Genomic DNA, 25,487 nt, shown 5'->3' with positions numbered 1-25,487 from the left:
CTCTGCTAGCCCCCTACTGTGGTCCCCTACTCTGCTAGTCCCCTACTCTGCTAGTCCCCTACTGTGGTCCCCTACTCTGCTAGTCCCCTACTCTACTAGTCCCCTACTGTGGTCCCCTACTCTGCTAGTCACCTACTGTGGTCCCCTACTCTGCTAGTCCCCTACTGGGGTCCCCTACTCTGCTAGTCCCCTACTGTGGTCCCCTACTCTGCTAGTCCCCTACTCTGCTAGTCCCCTACTGGGGTCCCCTACTCTGCTAGTCCCCTACTGTGGTCCCCTACTCTGCTAGTCCCCTACTGTGGTCCCCTACTCTGCTAGTTCCCTACTCTGCTAGTTCCCTACTCTGCTAGTCCCCTACTCTGCTAGTCCCCTACTCTGCTAATCCCCTACTCTGTTAGCCCCCTACTGTGGTCCCATACTCTGCTAGTCCCCTACTGTGGTTCCCTACTCTGCTAGTCCCCTATTCTGCTAGTCCCCTACTGTGGTCTCCTACTCTGCTGGTCCCCTACACTGCTAGTCCTCTACTGTGGTCCCCTACTCTGCTGGTCCCCTACTCTACTAGTCCCCTACTCTGCTGGTCCCCTACTCTACTAGTCCCCTACTCTGCTAGTCCCCTACTGTGGTCCCCTACTCTGCTAGTTTCCTACTCTGCTAGTCCCCTACTCTGCTAGTCCCCTACTGTGGTCCCCTACTCTGCTAGTCCCCTACTCTGCTAGTCCCCTACTGTGGTCCCCTACTCTGCTAGTCCCCTACTCTACTAGTCCCCTACTGTGGTCCCCTACTCTGCTAGTCACCTACTGTGGTCCCCTACTCTGCTAGTCCCCTACTGGGGTCCCCTACTCTGCTAGTCCCCTACTGTGGTCCCCTACTCTGCTAGTCCCCTACTCTGCTAGTCCCCTACTGGGGTCCCCTACTCTGCTAGTCCCCTACTGTGGTCCCCTACTCTGCTAGTCCCCTACTGTGGTCCCCTACTCTGCTAGTTCCCTACTCTGCTAGTTCCCTACTCTGCTAGTCCCCTACTCTGCTAGTTCCCTACTCTGCTAATCCCCTACTCTGCTAGTCCCCTACTGTGGTTCCCTACTGTGCTAGTTCCCTACTCTGCTAGTCCCCTACTGTGGTCCCCTACTCTGCTAGTTCCCTACTCTGCTAGTTCCCTACTCTGCTAGTCCCCTACTGTGGTCCCCTACTCTGCTAGTCCCCTACTCTGCTAGTCCCCTACTGTGGTCCCCTACTCTGCTAGTCCCCTACTCTACTAGTCCCCTACTGTGGTCCCCTACTCTGCTAGTCCCCTACTGGGGTCCCCTACTCTGCTAGTCCCCTACTGTGGTCCCATACTCTGCTAGTCCCCTACTCTGCTAGTCCCCTACTGGGGTCCCCTACTCTGCTAGTCCCCTACTGTGGTCCCCTACTCTGCTAGTCCCCTACTGTGGTCCCCTACTCTGCTAGTTCCCTACTGGGGTCCCCTACTCTGCTAGTCCCCTACTGTGGTCCCATACTCTGCTAGTCCCCTACTCTGCTAGTCCCCTACTGGGGTCCCCTACTCTGCTAGTCCCCTACTGTGGTCCCCTACTCTGCTAGTCCCCTACTGTGGTCCCCTACTCTGCTAGTTCCCTACTCTGCTAGTTCCCTACTCTGATAGTCCCCTACTCTGCTAGTCCCCTACTCTGCTAATCCCCTACTCTGCTAGTCCCCTACTGTGGTCCCCTACTGTGCTAGTTCCCTACTCTGCTAGTCCCCTACTGTGGTCCCCTACTCTGCTAGTTCCCTACTCTGCTAGTTCCCTACTCTGCTAGTCCCCTACTCTGCTGGTCCCCTACTCTGTTAGTCCCCTACTCTGCTAGTCCCCTACTCTGCTAGTCCCCTACTGTGGTTCCCTACTCTGCTAGTCCTCTATTCTGCTAGTCCCCTACTGTGGTCCCCTACTCTGCTAGTCCCCTACTCTACTAGTCCCCTACTGTGGTCCCCTACTCTGCTGGTCCCCTACTCTACTAGTCCCCTACTCTGCTAGCCCCCTACTGTGGTCCCCTACTCTGCTAGTCCCCTACTCTGCTAGTCCCCTACTGTGGTCCCCTACTCTGCTAGTCCCCTACTCTACCAGTCCCCTACTGTGGTCCCCTACTCTGCTAGTCACCTACTGTGGTCCCCTACTCTGCTAGTCCCCTACTGGGGTCCCCTACTCTGCTAGTCCCCTACTGGGGTCCCCTACTCTGCTAGTCCCCTACTGTGGTCCCCTACTCTGCTAGTCCCCTACTGTGGTCCCCTACTCTGCTAGTTCCCTACTCTGCTAGTTCCCTACTCTGCTAGTCCCCTACTCTGCTAGTCCCCTACTCTGCTAATCCCCTACTCTGCTAGTCCCCTACTGTGGTCCCCTACTGTGCTAGTTCCCTACTCTGCTAGCCCCCTACTGTGGTCCCCTACTCTGCTAGTCCCCTACTCTGCTAGTCCCCTACTGTGGTCCCCTACTCTGCTAGTCCCCTACTGTGGTCCCCTACTCTGCTAGTCACCTACTGCGGTCCCCTACTCTGCTAGTCCCCTACTGGGGTCCCTACTCTGCTAGTCCCCTACTGTGGTCCCCTACTCTGTTAGTCCCCTACTCTGCTAGTCCCCTACTGGGGTCCCCTACTCTGCTAGTCCCCTACTGTGGTCCCCTACTCTGCTAGTCCCCTACTGTGGTCCCCTACTCTGCTAGTCCCCTACTGTGGTCCCCTACTCTGCTAGTTCCCTACTCTGCTAGTTCCCTGCTCTGCTAGTCCCCTACTCTGCTAGTCTCCTACTGTGGTCCCCTACTCTGCTAGTCCCCTACTGTGGTCCCCTACTCTGCTAGTTCCCTACTCTGCTAGTTCCCTACCCTGCTAGTCCCCTACTGTGGTCCGCTACTCTGCTAGTCCCCTACTCTGCTAGTCCCCTACTCTGCTAGTCCCCTACTGGGGTCCCCTACTCTGCTAGTCCCCTACTGTGGTCCCCTACTCTGCTAGTCCCCTACTGTGGTCCCCTACTCTGCTAGTTCCCTACTCTGCTAGTTCCCTACTCTGCTAGTCCCCTACTCTGCTAGTCCCCTACTCTGCTAATCCCCTACTCTGCTAGTCCCCTACTGTGGTCCCCTACTGTGCTAGTTCCCTACTCTGCTAGTCCCCTACTGTGGTCCCCTACTCTGCTAGTTCCCTACTCTGCTAGTTCCCTACTCTGCTAGTCCCCTACTCTGCTGGTCCCCTACTCTACTAGTCCCCTACTCTGCTAGTCCCCTACTCTGCTAGCCCCCTACTGTGGTCCCCTACTCTGCTAGTCCCCTACTCTGCTAGTCCCCTACTGTGGTCCCCTACTCTGCTAGTCCCCTACTCTACTAGTCCCCTACTGTGGTCCCCTACTCTGCTAGTCACCTACTGTGGTCCCCTACTCTGCTAGTCCCCTACTGGGGTCCCCTACTCTGCTAGTCCCCTACTTTGCTAGTCCCCTACTGGGGTCCCCTACTCTGCTAGTCCCCTACTGTGGTCCCCTACTCTGCTAGTCCCCTACTGTGGTCCCCTACTCTGCTTAGTTCCCTACTCTGCTAGTTCCCTACTCTGCTAGTCCCCTACTCTGCTAGTCCCCTACTCTGCTAATCCCCTACTCTGCTAGTCCCCTACTGTGGTCCCCTACTCTGCTAGTCCCCTACTCTGCTAGTCCCCTACTGTGGTCCCCTACTCTGCTAGTCCCCTACTGTGGTCCCCTACTCTGCTAGTTCCCTACTCTGCTAGTTCCCTACTCTGCTAGTCCCCTACACTACTAGTCCCCTACCGTGGTCCCCTACTCTGCTAGTCCCCTACTCTGCTAATCCCCTACTGTGGTCCCATACTCTGCTAGTCCCCTACTGTGGTTCCCTACTCTGCTAGTCCCCTATTCTGCTAGTCCCCTACTGTGGTCTCCTACTCTGCTGGTCCCCTACTCTGCTAGTCCTCTACTGTGGTCCCCTACTCTGCTGGTCCCCTACTCTACTAGTCCCCTACTCTGCTGGTCCCCTACTCTACTAGTCCCCTACTCTGCTAGTCCCTTACTGTGGTCCCCTACTCTGCTAGTTTCCTACTCTGCTAGTCCCCTACTCTGCTAGCCCCCTACTGTGGTCCCCTACTCTGCTAGTCCCCTACTCTGCTAGTCCCCTACTGTGGTCCCCTACTCTGCTAGTCCCCTACTCTACTAGTCCCCTACTGTGGTCCCCTACTCTGCTAGTCACCTACTGTGGTCCCCTACTCTGCTAGTCCCCTACTGTGGTCCCCTACTCTGCTAGTCCCCTACTCTGCTAGTCCCCTACTGGGGTCCCCTACTCTGCTAGTCCCCTACTGTGGTCCCCTACTCTGCTAGTCCCCTACTGTGGTCCCCTACTCTGCTAGTTCCCTACTCTGCTAGTTCCCTACTCTGCTAGTCCCCTACTCTGCTAGTCCCCTACTCTGCTAATCCCCTACTCTGTTAGCCCCCTACTGTGGTCCCATACTCTGCTAGTCCCCTACTGTGGTTCCCTACTCTGCTAGTCCCCTATTCTGCTAGTCCCCTACTGTGGTCTCCTACTCTGCTGGTCCCCTACACTGCTAGTCCTCTACTGTGGTCCCCTACTCTGCTGGTCCCCTACTCTACTAGTCCCCTACTCTGCTGGTCCCCTACTCTACTAGTCCCCTACTCTGCTAGTCCCCTACTGTGGTCCCCTACTCTGCTAGTTTCCTACTCTGCTAGTCCCCTACTCTGCTAGTCCCCTACTGTGGTCCCCTACTCTGCTAGTCCCCTACTCTGCTAGTCCCCTACTGTGGTCCCCTACTCTGCTAGTCCCCTACTCTACTAGTCCCCTACTGTGGTCCCCTACTCTGCTAGTCACCTACTGTGGTCCCCTACTCTGCTAGTCCCCTACTGGGGTCCCCTACTCTGCTAGTCCCCTACTGTGGTCCCCTACTCTGCTAGTCCCCTACTCTGCTAGTCCCCTACTGGGGTCCCCTACTCTGCTAGTCCCCTACTGTGGTCCCCTACTCTGCTAGTCCCCTACTGTGGTCCCCTACTCTGCTAGTTCCCTACTCTGCTAGTTCCCTACTCTGCTAGTCCCCTACTCTGCTAGTTCCCTACTCTGCTAATCCCCTACTCTGCTAGTCCCCTACTGTGGTCCCCTACTGTGCTAGTTCCCTACTCTGCTAGTCCCCTACTGTGGTCCCCTACTCTGCTAGTTCCCTACTCTGCTAGTTCCCTACTCTGCTAGTCCCCTACTGTGGTCCCCTACTCTGCTAGTCCCCTACTCTGCTAGTCCCCTACTGTGGTCCCCTACTCTGCTAGTCCCCTACTCTACTAGTCCCCTACTGTGGTCCCCTACTCTGCTAGTCCCCTACTGGGGTCCCCTACTCTGCTAGTCCCCTACTGTGGTCCCATACTCTGCTAGTCCCCTACTCTGCTAGTCCCCTACTGGGGTCCCCTACTCTGCTAGTCCCCTACTGTGGTCCCCTACTCTGCTAGTCCCCTACTGTGGTCCCCTACTCTGCTAGTTCCCTACTGGGGTCCCCTACTCTGCTAGTCCCCTACTGTGGTCCCATACTCTGCTAGTCCCCTACTCTGCTAGTCCCCTACTGGGGTCCCCTACTCTGCTAGTCCCCTACTGTGGTCCCCTACTCTGCTAGTCCCCTACTGTGGTCCCCTACTCTGCTAGTTCCCTACTCTGCTAGTTCCCTACTCTGATAGTCCCCTACTCTGCTAGTCCCCTACTCTGCTAATCCCCTACTCTGCTAGTCCCCTACTGTGGTCCCCTACTGTGCTAGTTCCCTACTCTGCTAGTCCCCTACTGTGGTCCCCTACTCTGCTAGTTCCCTACTCTGCTAGTTCCCTACTCTGCTAGTCCCCTACTCTGCTGGTCCCCTACTCTGTTAGTCCCCTACTCTGCTAGTCCCCTACTCTGCTAGTCCCCTACTGTGGTTCCCTACTCTGCTAGTCCTCTATTCTGCTAGTCCCCTACTGTGGTCCCCTACTCTGCTAGTCCCCTACTCTACTAGTCCCCTACTGTGGTCCCCTACTCTGCTGGTCCCCTACTCTACTAGTCCCCTACTCTGCTAGCCCCCTACTGTGGTCCCCTACTCTGCTAGTCCCCTACTCTGCTAGTCCCCTACTGTGGTCCCCTACTCTGCTAGTCCCCTACTCTACCAGTCCCCTACTGTGGTCCCCTACTCTGCTAGTCACCTACTGTGGTCCCCTACTCTGCTAGTCCCCTACTGGGGTCCCCTACTCTGCTAGTCCCCTACTGGGGTCCCCTACTCTGCTAGTCCCCTACTGTGGTCCCCTACTCTGCTAGTCCCCTACTGTGGTCCCCTACTCTGCTAGTTCCCTACTCTGCTAGTTCCCTACTCTGCTAGTTCCCTACTCTGCTAGTCCCCTACTGTGGTCCCCTACTCTGCTAGTCCCCTACTGTGGTCCCCTACTCTGCTAGTTCCCTACTCTGCTAGTTCCCTACTCTGCTAGTCCCCTACACTACTAGTCCCCTACCGTGGTCCCCTACTCTGCTAGTCCCCTACTCTGCTAGTCCCATACTCTGCTAATCCCCTACTCTGTTAGTCCCCTACTGTGGTCCCATACTCTGCTAGTCCCCTACTGTGGTCTCCTACTCTGCTGGTCCCCTACTCTGCTAGTCCTCTACTGTGGTCCCCTACTCTGCTGGTCCCCTACTCTACTAGTCCCCTACTCTGCTGGTCCCCTACTCTACTAGTCCCCTACTCTGCTAGTCCCCTACTCTACTAGTTTCCTACTCTGCTAGCCCCCTACTGTGGTCCCCTACTCTGCTAGTCCCCTACTGTGGTCCCCTACTCTGCTAGTCCCCTACTCTCCTAGCCCCCTACTGTGGTCTCCTACTCTGCTAGTCACCTACTGTGGTCTCCTACTCTGCTAGTCCCCTACTGGGGTCCCCTACTCTGCTAGTCCCCTACTGTGGTCCCCTACTCTGCTAGTCCCCTACTCTGCTAGTCCCCTACTGGGGTCCCCTACTCTGCTAGTCCCCTACTGTGGTCCCCTACTCTGCTAGTCCTCTACTGTGGTCCCCTACTCTGCTAGTTCCCTACTCTGCTAGTTCCCTACTCTGCTAGTCCCCTACTCTGCTAGTCCCCTACTCTGCTAATCCCCTACTCTGTTAGCCCCCTACTGTGGTCCCATACTCTGCTAGTCCCCTACTGTGGTTCCCTACTCTGCTAGTCCCCTATTCTGCTAGTCCCCTACTGTGGTCTCCTACTCTGCTGGTCCCCTACTCTGCTAGTCCTCTACTGTGGCCCCCTACTCTGTTGGTCCCCTACTGTGGCCCCCCTACTCTGCTAGTCCCCTACTCTGCTAGTCCCCTACTGTGGTCCCCTACTCTGCTAGTCCCCTACTCTACTAGTCCCCTACTGTGGTCCCCTACTCTGCTAGTCCCCTACTCTGCTAGTCCCCTACTGGGGTCCCCTACTCTGCTAGTCCCCTACTGTGGTCCCCTACTCTGCTAGTCCCCTACTGTGGTCCCCTACTCTGCTAGTCCCCTACTGTGGTCCCCTACTCTGCTAGTCCCCTACTCTGCTAGTCCCCTACTGTGGTCCCCTACTCTGCTAGTCCCCTACTCTACTAGTCCCCTACTGTGGTCCCCTACTCTGCTAGTCCCCTACTGGGGTCCCCTACTCTGCTAGTCCCCTACTGTGGTCCCATACTCTGCTAGTCCCCTACTCTGCTAGTCCCCTACTGGGGTCCCCTACTCTGCTAGTCCCCTACTGTGGTCCCCTACTCTGCTAGTCCCCTACTGTGGTCCCCTACTCTGCTAGTTCCCTACTGGGGTCCCCTACTCTGCTAGTCCCCTACTGTGGTCCCATACTCTGCTAGTCCCCTACTCTGCTAGTCCCCTACTGGGGTCCCCTACTCTGCTAGTCCCCTACTGTGGTCCCCTACTCTGCTAGTCCCCTACTGTGGTCCCCTACTCTGCTAGTTCCCTACTCTGCTAGTTCCCTACTCTGATAGTCCCCTACTCTGCTAGTCCCCTACTCTGCTAATCCCCTACTCTGCTAGTCCCCTACTGTGGTCCCCTACTGTGCTAGTTCCCTACTCTGCTAGTCCCCTACTGTGGTCCCCTACTCTGCTAGTTCCCTACTCTGCTAGTTCCCTACTCTGCTAGTCCCCTACTCTGCTGGTCCCCTACTCTGTTAGTCCCCTACTCTGCTAGTCCCCTACTCTGCTAGTCCCCTACTGTGGTTCCCTACTCTGCTAGTCCTCTATTCTGCTAGTCCCCTACTGTGGTCCCCTACTCTGCTAGTCCCCTACTCTACTAGTCCCCTACTGTGGTCCCCTACTCTGCTGGTCCCCTACTCTACTAGTCCCCTACTCTGCTAGCCCCCTACTGTGGTCCCCTACTCTGCTAGTCCCCTACTCTGCTAGTCCCCTACTGTGGTCCCCTACTCTGCTAGTCCCCTACTCTACCAGTCCCCTACTGTGGTCCCCTACTCTGCTAGTCACCTACTGTGGTCCCCTACTCTGCTAGTCCCCTACTGGGGTCCCCTACTCTGCTAGTCCCCTACTGGGGTCCCCTACTCTGCTAGTCCCCTACTGTGGTCCCCTACTCTGCTAGTCCCCTACTGTGGTCCCCTACTCTGCTAGTTCCCTACTCTGCTAGTTCCCTACTCTGCTAGTTCCCTACTCTGCTAGTCCCCTACTGTGGTCCCCTACTCTGCTAGTCCCCTACTGTGGTCCCCTACTCTGCTAGTTCCCTACTCTGCTAGTTCCCTACTCTGCTAGTCCCCTACACTACTAGTCCCCTACCGTGGTCCCCTACTCTGCTAGTCCCCTACTCTGCTAGTCCCATACTCTGCTAATCCCCTACTCTGTTAGTCCCCTACTGTGGTCCCATACTCTGCTAGTCCCCTACTGTGGTTCCCTACTCTGCTAGTCCCCTATTCTGCTAGTCCCCTACTGTGGTCTCCTACTCTGCTGGTCCCCTACTCTGCTAGTCCCCTACTGTGGTCCCCTACTCTGCTGGTCCCCTACTCTACCAGTCCCCTACTCTGCTGGTCCCCTACTCTACTAGTCCCCTACTCTGCTAGTCCCCTACTGTGGTCCCCTACTCTGCTAGTTTCCTACTCTGCTAGTCCCCTACTCTGCTAGCCCCCTACTGTGGTCCCCTACTCTGCTAGTCCCCTACTCTGCTAGTCCCCTACTGTGGTCCCCTACTCTGCTAGTCCCCTACTCTACTAGTCCCTTACTGTGGTCCCCTACTCTGCTAGTCACCTACTGTGGTCCCCTACTCTGCTAGTCCCCTACTGGGGTCCCATACTCTGCTAGTCCCCTACTGGGGTCCCCTACTCTGCTAGTCCCCTACTGTGGTCCCCTACTCTGCTAGTCCCCTACTGTGGTCCCCTACTCTGCTAGTTCCCTACTCTGCTAGTTCCCTACTCTGCTAGTCCCCTACTCTGCTAGTCCCCTACTCTGCTAATCCCCTACTCTGCTAGTCCCCTACTGTGGTCCCCTACTGTGCTAGTTCCCTACTCTGCTAGTCCCCTACTGTGGTCCCCTACTCTGCTAGTTCCCTACTCTGCTAGTTCCCTACTCTGCTAGTTCCCTACTCTGTTAGTCCCCTACTTTGCTAGTCCCCTACTGTGGTCTCCTACTCTGCTGGTCCCCTACTCTGCTAGTCCCCTACTGTGGTCCCCTACTCTGCTGGTCCCCTACTCTACTAGTCCCCTACTCTGCTAGTCCCCTACTGTGGTCCCCTACTCTGCTAGTTTCCTACTCTGCTAGTCCCCTACTCAGCTAGTCCCCTACTGTGGTCCCCTACTCTGCTAGTCCCCTACTCTGCTAGTCCCCTACTGTGGTCCCCTACTCTGCTAGTCCCCTACTCTGCTAGTCCCCTACTGTGGTCCCCTACTCTGCTAGTCCCCTACTGTGGTCCCCTACTCTGCTAGTTCCCTACTCTGCTAGTTCCCTACTCTGCTAGTCCCCTACACTACTAGTCCCCTACCGTGGTCCCCTACTCTGCTAGTCCCCTACTCTGCTAGTCCCCTACTCTGCTAATCCCCTACTCTGTTAGCCCCCTACTGTGGTCCCATACTCTGCTAGTTCCCTACTGTGGTTCCCTACTCTGCTAGTCCCCTATTCTGCTAGTCCCCTACTGTGGTCTCCTACTCTGCTGGTCCCCTACTCTGCTAATCCTCTACTGTGGTCCCCTACTCTGCTGGTCCCCTACTCTACTAGTCCCCTACTCTGCTGGTCCCCTACTCTACTAGTCCCCTACTCTGCTAGTCCCCTACTCTACTAGTTTCCTACTCTGCTAGCCCCCTACTGTGGTCCCCTACTCTGCTAGTCCCCTACTGTGGTCCCCTACTCTGCTAGTCCCCTACTCTACTAGCCCCCTACTGTGGTCTCCTACTCTGCTAGTCACCTACTGTGGTCTCCTACTCTGCTAGTCCCCTACTGGGGTCCCCTACTCTGCTAGTCCCCTACTGTGGTACCCTACTCTGCTAGTCCCCTACTCTGCTAGTCCCCTACTGGGGTCCCCTACTCTGCTAGTCCCCTACTGTGGTCCCCTACTCTGCTAGTCCCCTACTGTGGTCCCCTACTCTGCTAGTTCCCTACTCTGCTAGTTCCCTACTCTGCTAGTCCCCTACTCTGCTAGTCCCCTACTCTGCTAATCCCCTACTCTGTTAGCCCCCTACTGTGGTCCCATACTCTGCTAGTCCCCTACTGTGGTTCCCTACTCTGCTAGTCCCCTATTCTGCTAGTCCCCTACTGTGGTCTCCTACTCTGCTGGTCCCCTACTCTGCTAGTCCTCTACTGTGGCCCCTACTCTGTTGGTCCCCTACTGTGGCCCCCCTACTCTGCTAGTCCCCTACTCTGCTAGTCCCCTACTGTGGTCCCCTACTCTGCTAGTCCCCTACTCTACTAGTCCCCTACTGTGGTCCCCTACTCTGCTAGTCCCCTACTCTGCTAGTCCCCTACTGGGGTCCCCTACTCTGCTAGTCCCCTACTGTGGTCCCCTACTCTGCTAGTCCCCTACTGTGGTCCCCTACTCTGCTAGTCCCCTACTGGGATCCCCTACTCTGCTAGTCCCCTACTGTGGTCCCCTACTCTGCTAGTCCCCTACTCTGCTAATCCCCTACTCTGCTAGTCCCCTACTGTGGTCCCCTACTGTGCTAGTTCCCTACTCTGCTAGTCCCCTACTGTGGTCCCCTACTCTGCTAGTTCCCTACTCTGCTAGTTCCCTACTATGCTAGTTCCCTACTCTGCTAGTCCCCTACTCTGCTAGTCCCCTACTGTGGTCTCCTACTCTGCTGGTCCCCTACTCTGCTAGTCCCCTACTGTGGTCCCCTACTCTGCTGGTCCCCTACTCTACTAGTCCCCTACTCTGCTAGTCCCCTACTGTGGTCCCCTACTCTGCTAGTTTCCTACTCTGCTAGTCCCCTACTCAGCTAGTCCCCTACTGTGGTCCCCTACTCTGCTAGTCCCCTACTCTGCTAGTCCCCTACTGTGGTCCCCTACTCTGCTAGTCCCCTACTCTGCTAGTCCCCTACTGTGGTCCCCTACTCTGCTAGTCCCCTACTGTGGTCCCCTACTCTGCTAGTTCCCTACTCTGCTAGTTCCCTACTCTGCTAGTCCCCTACACTACTAGTCCCCTACCGTGGTCCCCTACTCTGCTAGTCCCCTACTCTGCTAGTCCCCTACTCTGCTAATCCCCTACTCTGTTAGCCCCCTACTGTGGTCCCATACTCTGCTAGTCCCCTACTGTGGTTCCCTACTCTGCTAGTCCCCTATTCTGCTAGTCCCCTACTGTGGTCTCCTACTCTGCTGGTCCCCTACTCTGCTAGTCCTCTACTGTGGTCCCCTACTCTGCTGGTCCCCTACTCCACTAGTCCCCTACTCTGCTGGTCCCCTACTCTACTAGTCCCCTACTCTGCTAGTCCCCTACTCTACTAGTTTCCTACTCTGCTAGCCCCCTACTGTGGTCCCCTACTCTGCTAGTCCCCTACTGTGGTCCCCTACTCTGCTAGTCCCCTACTCTACTAGTCCCCTACTGTGGTCCCCTACTCTGCTAGTCACCTACTGTGGTCCCCTACTCTGCTAGTCCCCTACTGGGGTCCCCTACTCTGCTAGTCCCCTACTGTGGTCCCCTACTCTGCTAGTCCCCTACTCTGCTAGTCCCCTACTGGGGTCCCCTACTCTGCTAGTCCCCTACTGTGGTCCCCTACTCTGCTAGTCCCCTACTGTGGTCCCCTACTCTGCTAGTTCCCTACTCTGCTAGTTCCCTACTCTGCTAGTCCCCTACTCTGTTAGTCCCCTACTCTGCTAATCCCCTACTCTGTTAGCCCCCTACTGTGGTCCCATACTCTGCTAGTCCCCTACTGTGGTTCCCTACTCTGCTAGTCCCCTATTCTGCTAGTCCCCTACTGTGGTCTCCTACTCTGCTAGTCCCCTACTCTGCTAGTCCTCTACTGTGGCCCCCTACTCTGTTGGTCCCCTACTCTACTAGTCCCCTACTCTGCTGGTCCCCTACTCTACTAGTCCCCTACTCTGCTAGTCCCCTACTGTGGTCCCCTACTCTGCTAGTTTCCTACTCTGCTAGTCCCCTACTCTGCTAGCCCCCTACTGTGGTCCCCTACTCTGCTAGTCCCCTACTCTGCTAGTCCCCTACTGTGGTCCCCTACTCTGCTAGTCCCCTACTCTACTAGTCCCCTACTGTGGTCCCCTACTCTGCTAGTCCCCTACTGGGGTCCCCTACTCTGCTAGTCCCCTGCTGTGGTCCCCTATTCTGCTAGTCCCCTACTGTGGTCCCCTACTCTGCTAGTTCCCTACTCTGCTAGTTCCCTACTCTGCTAGTCCCCTACTCTGCTAGTCCCCTACTCTGCTAATCCCCTACTCTGCTAGTCCCCTACTGTGGTCCCCTACTGTGCTAGTTCCCTACTCTGCTAGTCCCCTACTGTGGTCCCCTACTCTGCTAGTTCCCTACTCTGCTAGTTCCCTACTCTGCTAGATCCCTACTCTGCTAGTCCCCTACTCTGCTAGTCCCCTACTGTGGTCTCCTACTCTGCTGGTCCCCTACTCTGCTAGTCCCCTACTGTGGTCCCCTACTCTGCTGGTCCCCTACTCTACTAGTCCCCTACTGTGGTCCCCTACTCTGCTGGTCCCCTACTCTGCTAGTTTCCTACTCTGCTAGTCCCCTACTCAGCTAGTCCCCTACTGTGGTCCCCTACTCTGCTAGTCCCCTACTCTGCTAGTCCCCTACTGTGGTCCCCTACTCTGCTAGTCCCCTACTCTGCTAGTCCCCTACTGTGGTCCCCTACTCTGCTAGTCCCCTACTGTGGTCCCCTACTCTGCTAGTTCCCTACTCTGCTAGTTCCCTACTCTGCTAGTCCCCTACACTACTAGTCCCCTACCGTGGTCCCCTACTCTGCTAGTCCCCTACACTGCTAGTCCCCTACTCTGCTAATCCCCTACTCTGTTAGCCCCCTACTGTGGTCCCATACTCTGCTAGTCCCCTACTGTGGTTCCCTACTCTGCTAGTCCCCTATTCTGCTAGTCCCCTACTGTGGTCTCCTACTCTGCTGGTCCCCTACTCTGCTAGTCCTCTACTGTGGTCCCCTACTCTGCTGGTCCCCTACTCTACTAGTCCCCTACTCTGCTGGTCCCCTACTCTACTAGTCCCCTACTCTGCTGGTCCCCTACTCTACTAGGCCCCTACTCTGCTAGTCCCCTACTGTGGTCCCCTACTCTGCTAGTTTCCTACTCTGCTAGCCCCCTACTGTGGTCCCCTACTCTGCTAGTCCCCTACTCTGCTAGTCCCCTACTGTGGTCCCCTACTCTGCTAGTCCCCTACTCTACTAGTCCCCTACTGTGGTCCCCTACTCTGCTAGTCACCTACTGTGGTCCCCTACTCTGCTAGTCCCCTACTGGGGTCCCCTACTCTGCTAGTCCCCTACTGTGGTCCCCTACTCTGCTAGTCCCCTACTCTGCTAGTCCCCTACTGGGGTCCCCTACTCTGCTAGTCCCCTACTGTGGTCCCCTACTCTGCTAGTCCCCTACTGTGGTCCCCTACTCTGCTAGTTCCCTACTCTGCTAGTTCCCTACTCTGCTAGTCCCCTACTCTGCTAGTCCCCTACTCTGCTAATCCCCTACACTGTTAGCCCCCTACTGTGGTCCCATACTCTGCTAGTCCCCTACTGTGGTTCCCTACTCTGCTAGTCCCCTATTCTGCTAGTCCCCTACTGTGGTCTCCTACTCTGCTGGTCCCCTACTCTGCTAGTCCTCTACTGTGGTCCCCTACTCTACTAGTCCCCTACTCTGCTGGTCCCCTACTCTACTAGTCCCCTACTCTGCTAGTCCCCTACTGTGGTCCCCTACTCTGCTAGTTTCCTACTCTGCTAGTCCCCTACTCTGCTAGCCCCCTACTGTGGTCCCCTACTCTGCTAGTCCCCTACTCTGCTAGTCCCCTACTGTGGTCCCCTACTCTGCTAGTCCCCTACTCTACTAGTCCCCTACTGTGGTCCCCTACTCTGCTAGTCACCTACTGTGGTCCCCTACTCTGCTAGTCCCCTACTGGGGTCCCCTACTCTGCTAGTCCCCTACTGTGGTCCCCTACTCTGCTAGTCCCCTACTCTGCTAGTCCCCTACTGGGGTCCCCTACTCTGCTAGTCCCCTACTGTGGTCCCCTACTCTGCTAGTCCCCTACTGTGGTCCCCTACTCTGCTAGTTCCCTACTCTGCTAGTTCCCTACTCTGCTAGTCCCCTACTCTGCTAGTCCCCTACTCTGCTAATCCCCTACTCGGCTAGTCCCCTACTGTGGTCCCCTACTGTGCTAGTTCCCTACTCTGCTAGTCCCCTACTGTGGTCCCCTACTCTGCTAGTTCCCTACTCTGCTAGTTCCCTACTCTGCTAGTCCCCTACTCTGCTGGTCCCCTACTCTACTAGTCCCCTACTCTGCTAGTCCCCTACTGTGGTCCCCTACTCTGCTAGTTTCCTACTCTGCTAGTCCCCTACTCTGCTAGCCCCCTACTGTGGTCCCCTACTCTGCTAGTCCCCTACTCTGCTAGTCCCCTACTGTGGTCCCCTACTCTGCTAGTCCCCTACTCTACTAGTCCCCTACTGTGGTCCCCTACTCTGCTAGTCACCTACTGTGGTCCCCTACTCTGCTAGTCCCCTACTGGGGTCCCCTACTCTGCTAGTCCCCTACTGTGGTCCCCTACTCTGCTAGTCCCCTACTGTGGTCCCCTACTCTGCTAGTTCCCTACTCTGCTAGTCCCCTACTCTGCTAGTCCCCTACTCTGCTAATCCCCTACTCTGCTAGTCCCCTACTGTGGTCCCCTACTGTGCTAGTTCCCTACTCTGCTAGTCCCCTACTGTGGTCCCCTACTCTGCTAGTTTCCTACTCTGCTAGTTCCCTACTCTGCTAGTCCCCTACTCTGCTAGTCCCCTACTGTGGTCTCCTACTCTGCTGGTCCCCTACTCTGCTAGTCCCCTACTGTGGTTCCCTACTCTGCTGGTCCCCTACTCTACTAGTCCCCTACTCTGCTAGTCCCCTACTGTGGTCCCCTACTCTGATAGTTTCCTACTCTGCTAGTCCCCTACTCAGCTAGTCCCCTACTGTGGTCCCCTACTCTGCTAGTCCCCTACTCTGCTAGTCCCCTACTGTGGTCCCCTACTCTGCTAGTCCCCTACTCTGCTAGTCCCCTACTGTGGTCCCCTACTCTGCTAGTCCCCTACTGTGGTCCCCTACTCTGCTAGTTCCCTACTCTGCTAGTTCCCTACTCTGCTAGTCCCCTACACTACTAGTCCCCTACCGTGGTCCCCTACTCTGCTAGTCCCCTACTCTGCTAGTCCCCTATTCTGCTAGTCCCCTACTGTGGTCTCCTACTCTGCTGGTCCCCTACTCTGCTAGTCCCCTACTGTGGTCCCCTACTCTGCTGGTCCCCTACTCTACTAGTCCCCTACTCTGCTGGTCCCCTACTCTACTAGTCCCCTACTCTGCTAGTTTCCTACTCTGCTAGTCCCCTACTCTGCTAGCCCCCTACTGTGGTCCCCTACTCTGCTAGTCCCCTACTCTGCTAGTCCCCTACTGTGGTCCCCTACTATGCTAGTCCCCTACTCTGCTAGCCCCCTACTGTGGTCCCCTACTCTGCTAGTCCCCTACTCTGCTAGTCCCCGACTGTGGTCCCCTACTCTGCTAGTTCCCTACTCTACTAGTCCCCTACTGTGGTCCCCTACTCTGCTAGTCACCTACTGTGGTCCCCTACTCTGCTAGTCCCCTACTGTGGTCCCCTACTCTGCTAGTCCCCTACTTTGCTAGTCCCCTACTCTGCTAGTCCCCTACTGTGGTCCCCTACTGTGCTAGTTCCCTACTCTGCTAGTCCCCTACTGTGGTCCCCTACTCTGCTAGTTTCCTACTCTGCTAGTTCCCTACTCTGCTAGTCCCCTACTCTGCCGGATCTCCTACTCTACTAGTCCCCTACTATGCTAGTCCCCTACTGTGGTCCCCTACTCTGCTAGTCCCCTACTCTGCTAGCCCCCTACTGTGGTCCCCTACTCTGCTAGTCCCCTACTCTGCTAGTCCCCTACTGTGGTCCCCTACTCTGCTAGTCCCCTACTCTACTAGTCCCCTACTGTGGTCCCCTACTCTGCTAGTCACCTACTGTGGTCCCCTACTCTGCTAGTCCCCTACTGGGGTCCCCTACTCTGCTAGTCCCCTACTGGGGTCCCCTACTCTGCTAGTCCCCTACTGTGGTCCCCTACTCTGCTAGTCCCCTACTGTGGTCCCCTACTCTGCTAGTTCCCTACTCTGCTAGTTCCCTACTCTGCTAGTCCCCTACTCTGCTAGTCCCCTACTGTGGTCCCCTACTGTGCTAGTTCCCTACTCTGCTAGTCCCCTACTGTGGTCCCCTACTCTGCTAGTTCCTTACTCTGCTAGTTCCCTACTCTGCTAGTCCCCTACTCTGCTAGTCCCCTACTGTGGTCCCCTACTCTGCTGGTCCCCTACTCTACTAGTCCCCTACTCTGCTAGTCCCCTACTGTGGTCCCCTACTCTGCTAGTTTCCTACTCTGCTAGTCCCCTACTCAGCTAGTCCCCTACTGTGGTCCCCTACTCTGCTAGTCCCCTACTCTAGTAGTCCCCTACTGTGGTCCCCTACTCTGCTAGTCCCCTACTCTGCTAGTCCCCTACTGTGGTCCCCTACTCTGCTAGTCCCCTACTGTGGTCCCCTACTCTGCTAGTCCCCTACACTACTAGTCCCCTACCGTGGTCCCCTACTCTGCTAGTCCCCTACTCTGCTAGTCCCCTACTCTGCTAATCCCCTACTCTGTTAGCCCCCTACTGTGGTCCCATACTCTTCCCCTACTGTGGTTCCCTACTCTGCTAGTCCCCTATTCTGCTAGTCCCCTACTGTGGTCTCCTACTCTGCTGGTCCCCTACTCTGCTAGTCCCCTACTGTGGTCCCCTACTCTGCTGGTCCCCTACTCTACTAGTCCCCTACTCTGCTGGTCCCCTACTCTACTAGTCCCCTACTCTGCTAGTCCCCTACTGTGGTCCCCTACTCTGCTAGTTTCCTACTCTGCTAGTCCCCTACTGTGGTCCCCTACTCTGCTAGTCACCTACTGTGGTCCCCTACTCTGCTAGTCCCCTACTGTGGTCCCCTACTCTGCTAGTCCCCTACTTTGCTAGTCCCCTACTCTGCTAGTCCCCTACTGTGGTCCCCTACTGTGCTAGTTCCCTACTCTGCTAGTCCCCTACTGTGGTCCCCTACTCTGCTAGTTTCCTACTCTGCTAGTTCCCTACTCTGCTAGTCCCCTACTCTGCCGGATCTCCTACTCTACTAGTCCCCTACTATGCTAGTCCCCTACTGTGGTCCCCTACTCTGCTAGTCCCCTACTCTGCTAGCCCCCTACTGTGGTCCCCTACTCTGCTAGTCCCCTACTCTGCTAGTCCCCTACTGTGGTCCCCTACTCTGCTAGTCCCCTACTCTACTAGTCCCCTACTGTGGTCCCCTACTCTGCTAGTCACCTACTGTGGTCCCCTACTCTGCTAGTCCCCTACTGGGGTCCCCTACTCTGCTAGTCCCCTACTGGGGTCCCCTACTCTGCTAGTCCCCTACTGTGGTCCCCTACTCTGCTAGTCCCCTACTGTGGTCCCCTACTCTGCTAGTTCCCTACTCTGCTAGTTCCCTACTCTGCTAGTCCCCTACTCTGCTAGTCCCCTACTGTGGTCCCCTACTGTGCTAGTTCCCTACTCTGCTAGTCCCCTACTGTGGTCCCCTACTCTGCTAGTTCCTTACTCTGCTAGTTCCCTACTCTGCTAGTCCCCTACTCTGCTAGTCCCCTACTGTGGTCCCCTACTCTGCTGGTCCCCTACTCTACTAGTCCCCTACTCTGCTAGTCCCCTACTGTGGTCCCCTACTCTGCTAGTTTCCTACTCTGCTAGTCCCCTACTCAGCTAGTCCCCTACTGTGGTCCCCTACTCTGCTAGTCCCCTACTCTAGTAGTCCCCTACTGTGGTCCCCTACTCTGCTAGTCCCCTACTCTGCTAGTCCCCTACTGTGGTCCCCTACTCTGCTAGTCCCCTACTGTGGTCCCCTACTCTGCTAGTCCCCTACACTACTAGTCCCCTACCGTGGTCCCCTACTCTGCTAGTCCCCTACTCTGCTAGTCCCCTACTCTGCTAATCCCCTACTCTGTTAGCCCCCTACTGTGGTCCCATACTCTTCCCCTACTGTGGTTCCCTACTCTGCTAGTCCCCTATTCTGCTAGTCCCCTACTGTGGTCTCCTACTCTGCTGGTCCCCTACTCTGCTAGTCCCCTACTGTGGTCCCCTACTCTGCTGGTCCCCTACTCTACTAGTCCCCTACTCTGCTGGTCCCCTACTCTACTAGTCCCCTACTCTGCTAGTCCCCTACTGTGGTCCCCTACTCTGCTAGTTTCCTACTCTGCTAGTCCCCTACTCTGCTAGCCCCCTACTGTGGTCGCCTACTCTGCTAGTCCCCTACTCTGCTAGTCCCCTACTGGTAACTAACCTTCTGTCTCGTCTCTCTGGTAACTAACCTTCTGTCATCTCTCTGGTAACTAACCTTCTGTCGTCTCTCTGGTAACTTAACCGTCTGTCTCGTCTCTCTGGTAACTAACCTTCTGTCTCGTCTCTCTAGTAACTAACCTTCTGTCGTCTCTCTGGTAACTAACCTTCTGTCGTCTCTCTGGTAACTGACCTTCTGTCGTCTCTCTGGTAACTAACCTTCTGTCTCGTCTCTCTGGTAACTAACCTTCTGTCGCGTCTCTCTGGTAACTAACCTTCTGTCGTCTCTCTGGTAACTAACCTTCTGTGGCGTCTCTCTGGTAAATAACCTTCTGTCGCGTCTCTCTGGTAACTAACCTTCTGCCGTCTCTCTGGCAACTAACCTTCTGTCGTCTCTCTGGCAACTAACCTTCTGTCTTCTCTCTGGTAACTAACCTTCTGTCGTCTCTCTGGTAACTTAACCGTCTGTCTCGTCTCTCTGGTAACTTAACCGTCTGTCTCGTCTCTCTGGTAACTAACCGTCTTTCTCGTCTCTCTGGTAACTAACCTTCTGTCGTCTCTCTGGTAACTAACCTTCTGGCGTCTCTCTGGTAACTGACCTTCTGTCGTCTCTGGTAACTAACCTTCTGTCGTGTCTCTCTGGTAACCGACCTTCTGTCGTGTCTCTCTGGTAACTAACCTTCTGTCGTGTCTCTCTGGTAACTAACCTTCTGTCATTTCTCTCTGGTAACTAACCTTCTGTCGTGTCTCTCTGGTAACTGACCTTCTGTCGTGTCTCTCTGGTAACTAACCTTCTGTCATTTCTCTCTGATAACTAACCTTCTGTCGTGTCTCTCTGGTAACTGACCTTCTGTCGTGTCTCTCTGGTAACTGACCTTCTGTCGTGTCTCTCTGGTAACTAACCTTCTGTCGTGTCTCTCTGGTAACTGACCTTCTGTCGTGTCTCTCTGGTAACTGACCTTCTGTCGTGTCTCTCTGGTAACTGACCTTCTGTCGTTTCTCTCTGGTAACTAACCTTCTGTCGTGTCTATCTGGTAACTGACCTTCTGTCGTATCTCTCTGATAACTAACCTTCTGTCGTCTCTGGTAACTAACCTTCTGTCGTCTCTAGGCGAGCCCACAACGGTCTGGCGCAACGTGGCCCATCCTGCTCTCCTGAATCGGCATCGGGACCTGTCCTGGATGGTCGCCCACGAGATCCTCCCGGTCAGGGCCGTTATGCACTCACGGGGCATGGCGAGGACATCCGCGTGCCCCCGACCAGGCTGCGGCCAAGAAGAGTCGGTGAGGCACATGCTCTGGGAGTGCAGAGCTGCCAGGGACCTGTGGAAGGAAGCAGGCCTCCTGATCACCCTGTGTCTGCCAGCAGGGTTAGCAGGGAGGACCTAACAGCAGCAGGGAGGACAGCAGGGAGGACCTAACACCTCAGCTCGTGCTGTATGGGGTAGGCTGAAGGCCTATTCCATCAAAGGCCTTCACAAAGTTCTGGCCCACCCTCACGTGCCTGAAGGAAGAACTGTGGTCCTCACGCAACCTGCTGGTAGGGAAAAGCGTAGAGACCACCCCCCAGGCAGTGGCCATGGTAGCCATGGAAGCCCTGGGATGGTACGGAAGGAAGGGGGCCTCGACCCCAGGCGAAGGGTCCCCCACAACACCCTAGGTCCCGGCGGCCACGGCCTGACAGCGCTGCGGCGCCTAGGGCGATGCGCCTAGGGGAGGGATCTCCTCTGGGCCCCGACGGAAGGGATGGTACTTTATTCAGAGGAGCAGGATGAGGCGAGTTTGATAAGGACCTACCCCGTTCCTGTACAAGGGACCGAAGACAGCCTTTTAACAAAGTGACTTTTTAACATGTTTTTCATGTCTTAAAAATGTTTGACCCTTGTTAGATCATTAGTACACATTTTAAATGGCTTTTACAGATTTGATGTTTTTACAAGGAAAGTACTTTTATTCATGGTTGTTTTCATTGGTTTTAACAACATGTACTTTTTAACAAATTTAAATGTAACTTTCAAATGCTGTGTTTTATGCCTTTATTGCCGTTTTTATGTGTATAAATGATGTAAAAAATGTATGAGCTGTTTTTAAAGGAAATGTGTAAATACAACTTTTCCAAAATAAAAAAAATCTGTTCTTATCAGTTTAATATCTGATACGTCCCCTATCTGGGGACCATATATTAAATTGATTTTTGGAATAGGGAGATGGAATAGGGGCTTGCTCCGTCCACTCCACGCATCGACCTGGTATTGCAGTACTTCCAGGAACGGTGCACCCCCTTTCATTGTAAAGAGAAATCAGACAGAGGAAACAGAGTTGCTTCGTTGGTCTATATTGTATTTTCACATTGAGCAACTTCATTTCAATATCAATGATGGCTCGATAGTGCTGGTCAAATCGGTCACCGTTTTATTGACTACGATAGCTGTTGGGAATGGGGTGCGTTCATCTTCCAATCAAAGATTTTTCGTCACGTGCACGGGATACTTACTTGCAAACTTTCCTCAACAGTGCATGATCAAAAATATACACACATAGCTAAGTAAAGTAGTAGTAAAAATTTTTTTTTTATGATTGGAAATATATACAGTAGAAGACTATACAGAATTAACTATGAAATGTGCTAAAGTAATGTACTGGTAACATGGACTGTCTGTTAGAGTTGCGTAAATTCAAATCTGGTATCAGGATAAATATAACAATGAGTCACCGATTTTATACTATGTATTTTTTATTAGCTAAGTAATACATGGCAAATGCAACTTTCGTATATACGGGCTCACTGTAATACCACGCAGGGCAGAACAGAGAACTGACAGGATATATGTAAACAGTATTCTTTATACTGTGATAGACAGTTCCAACCCGTCTGTTGGCCTATCACAGTAGAGACTGGGCGTGGTTTAAACTTGCTCAGCCTATTGCAGGCGCTCAGGCGGGTCCCCGCCTCTTGGCGCTTCTGTTGATAGATGTAACTTGCTTGTGAAGAACATCCAGGCTCTCATGCTCCATACGGTTATCTCGCACCTGGCAACACCCCGCTCTGAATGTGCCCCCCTCCCCGCTCATTTGAACACTTCCTGCCTTCATGCTTCTCTGTATTTTCTTTCAAGTCAGCTATGTTGCATACCACATACATACATCCACACAAGCCAACAGCAGATAATATTCAATCATATATATGGTAATAGCTATAATGTAAAATACAGGATCCAACATGTCTCACAAGCAACTGTCTGTATGTATTAGTTTCTCTCAATCACATACAAGCATTTCTTTGGAACAATGTCGATTTTCAAAACAGAGTCCACAAGACACACAACTTTTGCAAAACAGTAAATGCATTTCGAAAATGTTTTTTAAACACATAAAAACATTAATAAAAAATATATTGTACTGTCAAAATTGCAAATACATTCATCAAAATAACAACTGTACGCAAAAATGGGTCTCCGTACTACTTACTATAGCTGACCCTGTAAAACAACTAACTGGTGTGTGACAGTAAACTTTTATATATACGTTTTATTTGATTTGATTAATTCCTGTCTTACTTTGGGGTGATTTGTGTGTATCGTTTTGTACTGCAAGGTTTTACTGTATGGAAGGAACATGCACTGTTGGCGCTAGGAACATAAGCGCAATAACAACTGCAAAATACGTGTACGCGGTTCGCGACCAAAATGTTCTCGTCGGATTTGTTTGTCTCCAAATAGTTCACTCTGCCACTTCTCGCGATGTTAGAGAGAGGACGTACTTCCGGGTGAGGCACACAGATCACCTCGTGGAACACATTCCGGTTGGAACTGCGACTAGCGAAGCCTTTCTTGGATATAAGTTTGTTTCGGGCTTAAACTTGGTGAAAAAGCGTCAGAGATGCTTGTTTTATTTGAAACCGCTGCTGGTTATGCAATATTTAAAGTGAGTATTTAGCTAAAGTTATATTCTACATTCTAATAATGTTAGATGGGTGCATGACAATTTTCAATCATTGAACCAGGTTCGCGGTGTAGCTAGCTAAATACGTTGTTTTCCTGGAGTAGCTAGATATTGTATTAAAATACAAAGTATTTAAATGTCAAGACCTGTTTAACATTGTTTATAGTACACATGGCTTCTCTATTTAGGTCGTCGTGGTAGTTCTCGCATGCAAACCTTTACCGCAACGAGGCCTTCTCATTCAACACGCTGCAGTTAAGCAACCACGTTGTATGTGGCAAGTTACCTAGATCTGCTGGATATACAGATACTCTGCTACCTTGGACTTGGCTTTAGTTACCTAGATCTGCTGGATATACAGATACTCTGCTACCTTGGACTTGGCTTTAGTTACCTAGATCTGCTGGATATACAGATACTCTGCTACCTTGGACTTGGCTTTAGTTACCTAGATCTGCTGGATATACAGATACTCTGCTACCTTGGACTTGGCTTTAGTTACCTAGATCTGCTGGATATACAGATACTCTGCTACCTTGGACTTGGCTTTAGTTACCTAGATCTGCTGGATATACAGATACTCTGCTACCTTGGACTTGGCTTTAGTTACCTAGATCTGCTGGATATACAGATACTCTGCTACCTTGGACTTGGCTTTAGTTACCTAGATCTGCTGGATATACAGATACTCTGCTACCTTGGACTTGGCTTTAGTTACCTAGATCTGCTGGATATACAGATACTCTGCTACCTTGGACTTGGCTTTAGTTACCTAGATCTGCTGGATATACAGATACTCTGCTACCTTGGACTTGGCTTTAGTTACCTAGATCTGCTGGATATACAGATACTCTGCTACCTTGGACTTGGCTTTAGTAATTATGCAACTATTTGAACCCGTTCTAGTTTCGAAGTTAAATCATTTATTTGTTGCCAATGTTTACCCAACATTTCAAATAGGCTTCTCTTCCATAACTGGTGCGTGGTACTTTGGAGGGACCGCGTGCTGGCTTTCTTGTCACACATTACTGACGGGTTTTAATGACAACACATGTAAACCGAGTTGCTTTAATGTAATTAATGTATGGTATGTCCGTGTACTTGATAGAACTTTAAACCTTTTTTGTTTCAGGTCCTCGATGAGTCAAAGCTCCAAGAGGTGGACAGTTTATGGGAGGAGTTCGGAACTCCGGAGAAGGCCAACCAAGTGTGAGTTATGGCCCCATGTCTGGAGAGAGGAGTGTTTAGATTCGAGGGGAATACGTTGTCAATGAACAGTAGTATTACACATTATCAGCATAAGGAACATGTTTCTGGAGTTGACAAATAACATGTCGCCACCATTTCTCCTTCCAGAGTGAAGTTGAAGCACTGAGAAATTCCAGGACACAACAGAGGCCTTGGCAGGTAGACAGAATACTTTCACCTCTCCTGTTGTTGCTCACTATAGTTTACCAGTTAGTGCACAAGGGCTGTCAGTCAAGGCTTCTGCATGCTTCAGCTAGGTGAACCAACAGCGTGTTCGCATACTAAGCGGCAATAGTAGTGTTTGTCCAACTTGAGAAGCCATAGCCAGTATACACTTCCCGAAACTAGTCAGAAATAATTGAAGATGGCATGTTTTTTTCCTTATTTTTATTTTTACAATTTTAAATCTACGTAAGCTGTATGGTGCAGTATTTATGAAGTTTGAAAATGTGCATGGAAAACGAGTAAGTTTTTGTTTTTTATTTTTACCTTTATTTAACTAGGCAAGTCGGTTAAGAACAAATTCTTATTTTCAATGATTGCCTAGGAACAGTGGGTTAACTGCCTGTTCAGGGGCAGAACGACAGATTTTTACCTTGTCAGTTCGGGGGTTTGAACTTGCAACCTTCCGGTTACTAGTCCAACGCTCTAACCGCTAGGCTACCCTGCTGCCCCAAACATCCGGGGAAGACACCTGACCGAAGACCAAACAAACACGTTTCTGAAGATATGCACTAACTAACCCCAACTGTTTGGGATGGGAAGCATGCAGAAGCCTTTAGCTGTTCAGCAGTATTCCTCACTACAGCTGAGACCACAGCTAACCTTAACCATCATAACAAACACTGACAGCAGCCGGCTGTTGAACTCACCCCCAACAATGTTGAGTCTATGAATAAATACATATTACTAATGTCCTGTGTCTAAATGTTGGAACTATAACAGTCGTTTGTATATGTAGTGTATGTGGACACCCTGTCAAATTAGTGGATTCGGCTATTTTAGCCACATCCATGGCTGATAAAATCGAGCACACAACCATGCAATCTCCATAGACAAACATTGCCATCAGAGCAGCTCACAGATCACTGCACCTGATCATAGCCCATCTGTAAACAGCTACCTACCTCATCCCCATACTGTATTTATTTATCATCTCTAATTGCACATTAATCTTCTGCACATCCACCATTCCAGTGTTTAATCGCTATATTGTAATTGCTTTGCCACCATGGCCCATTTATTGCCGTACCTCCCTTATCTTACCTCATTGCACTCACTGTATATATACTTTTTCTATTGACTGTTTTGTTTATTC

At 53.0% G+C, this 25,487-nt stretch overlaps 1 pseudogene; it reads left to right on the top strand.

Annotated features, from left to right (window-relative positions):
• The first annotated feature begins 21,085 nt into the window (after positions 1-21,085).
• Positions 21,086-21,262, top strand: LOC124025144 (annotated as a pseudogene).
• Positions 21,263-25,487: the final 4,225 nt, after the last annotated feature.

The sequence above is a fragment of the Oncorhynchus gorbuscha genome, unplaced genomic scaffold (assembly GCF_021184085.1).
Source record: "Oncorhynchus gorbuscha isolate QuinsamMale2020 ecotype Even-year unplaced genomic scaffold, OgorEven_v1.0 Un_scaffold_2199, whole genome shotgun sequence".
NCBI lineage: Eukaryota > Metazoa > Chordata > Actinopteri > Salmoniformes > Salmonidae > Oncorhynchus > Oncorhynchus gorbuscha.
This window is presented reverse-complemented; position numbering and strand designations above follow the sequence as displayed.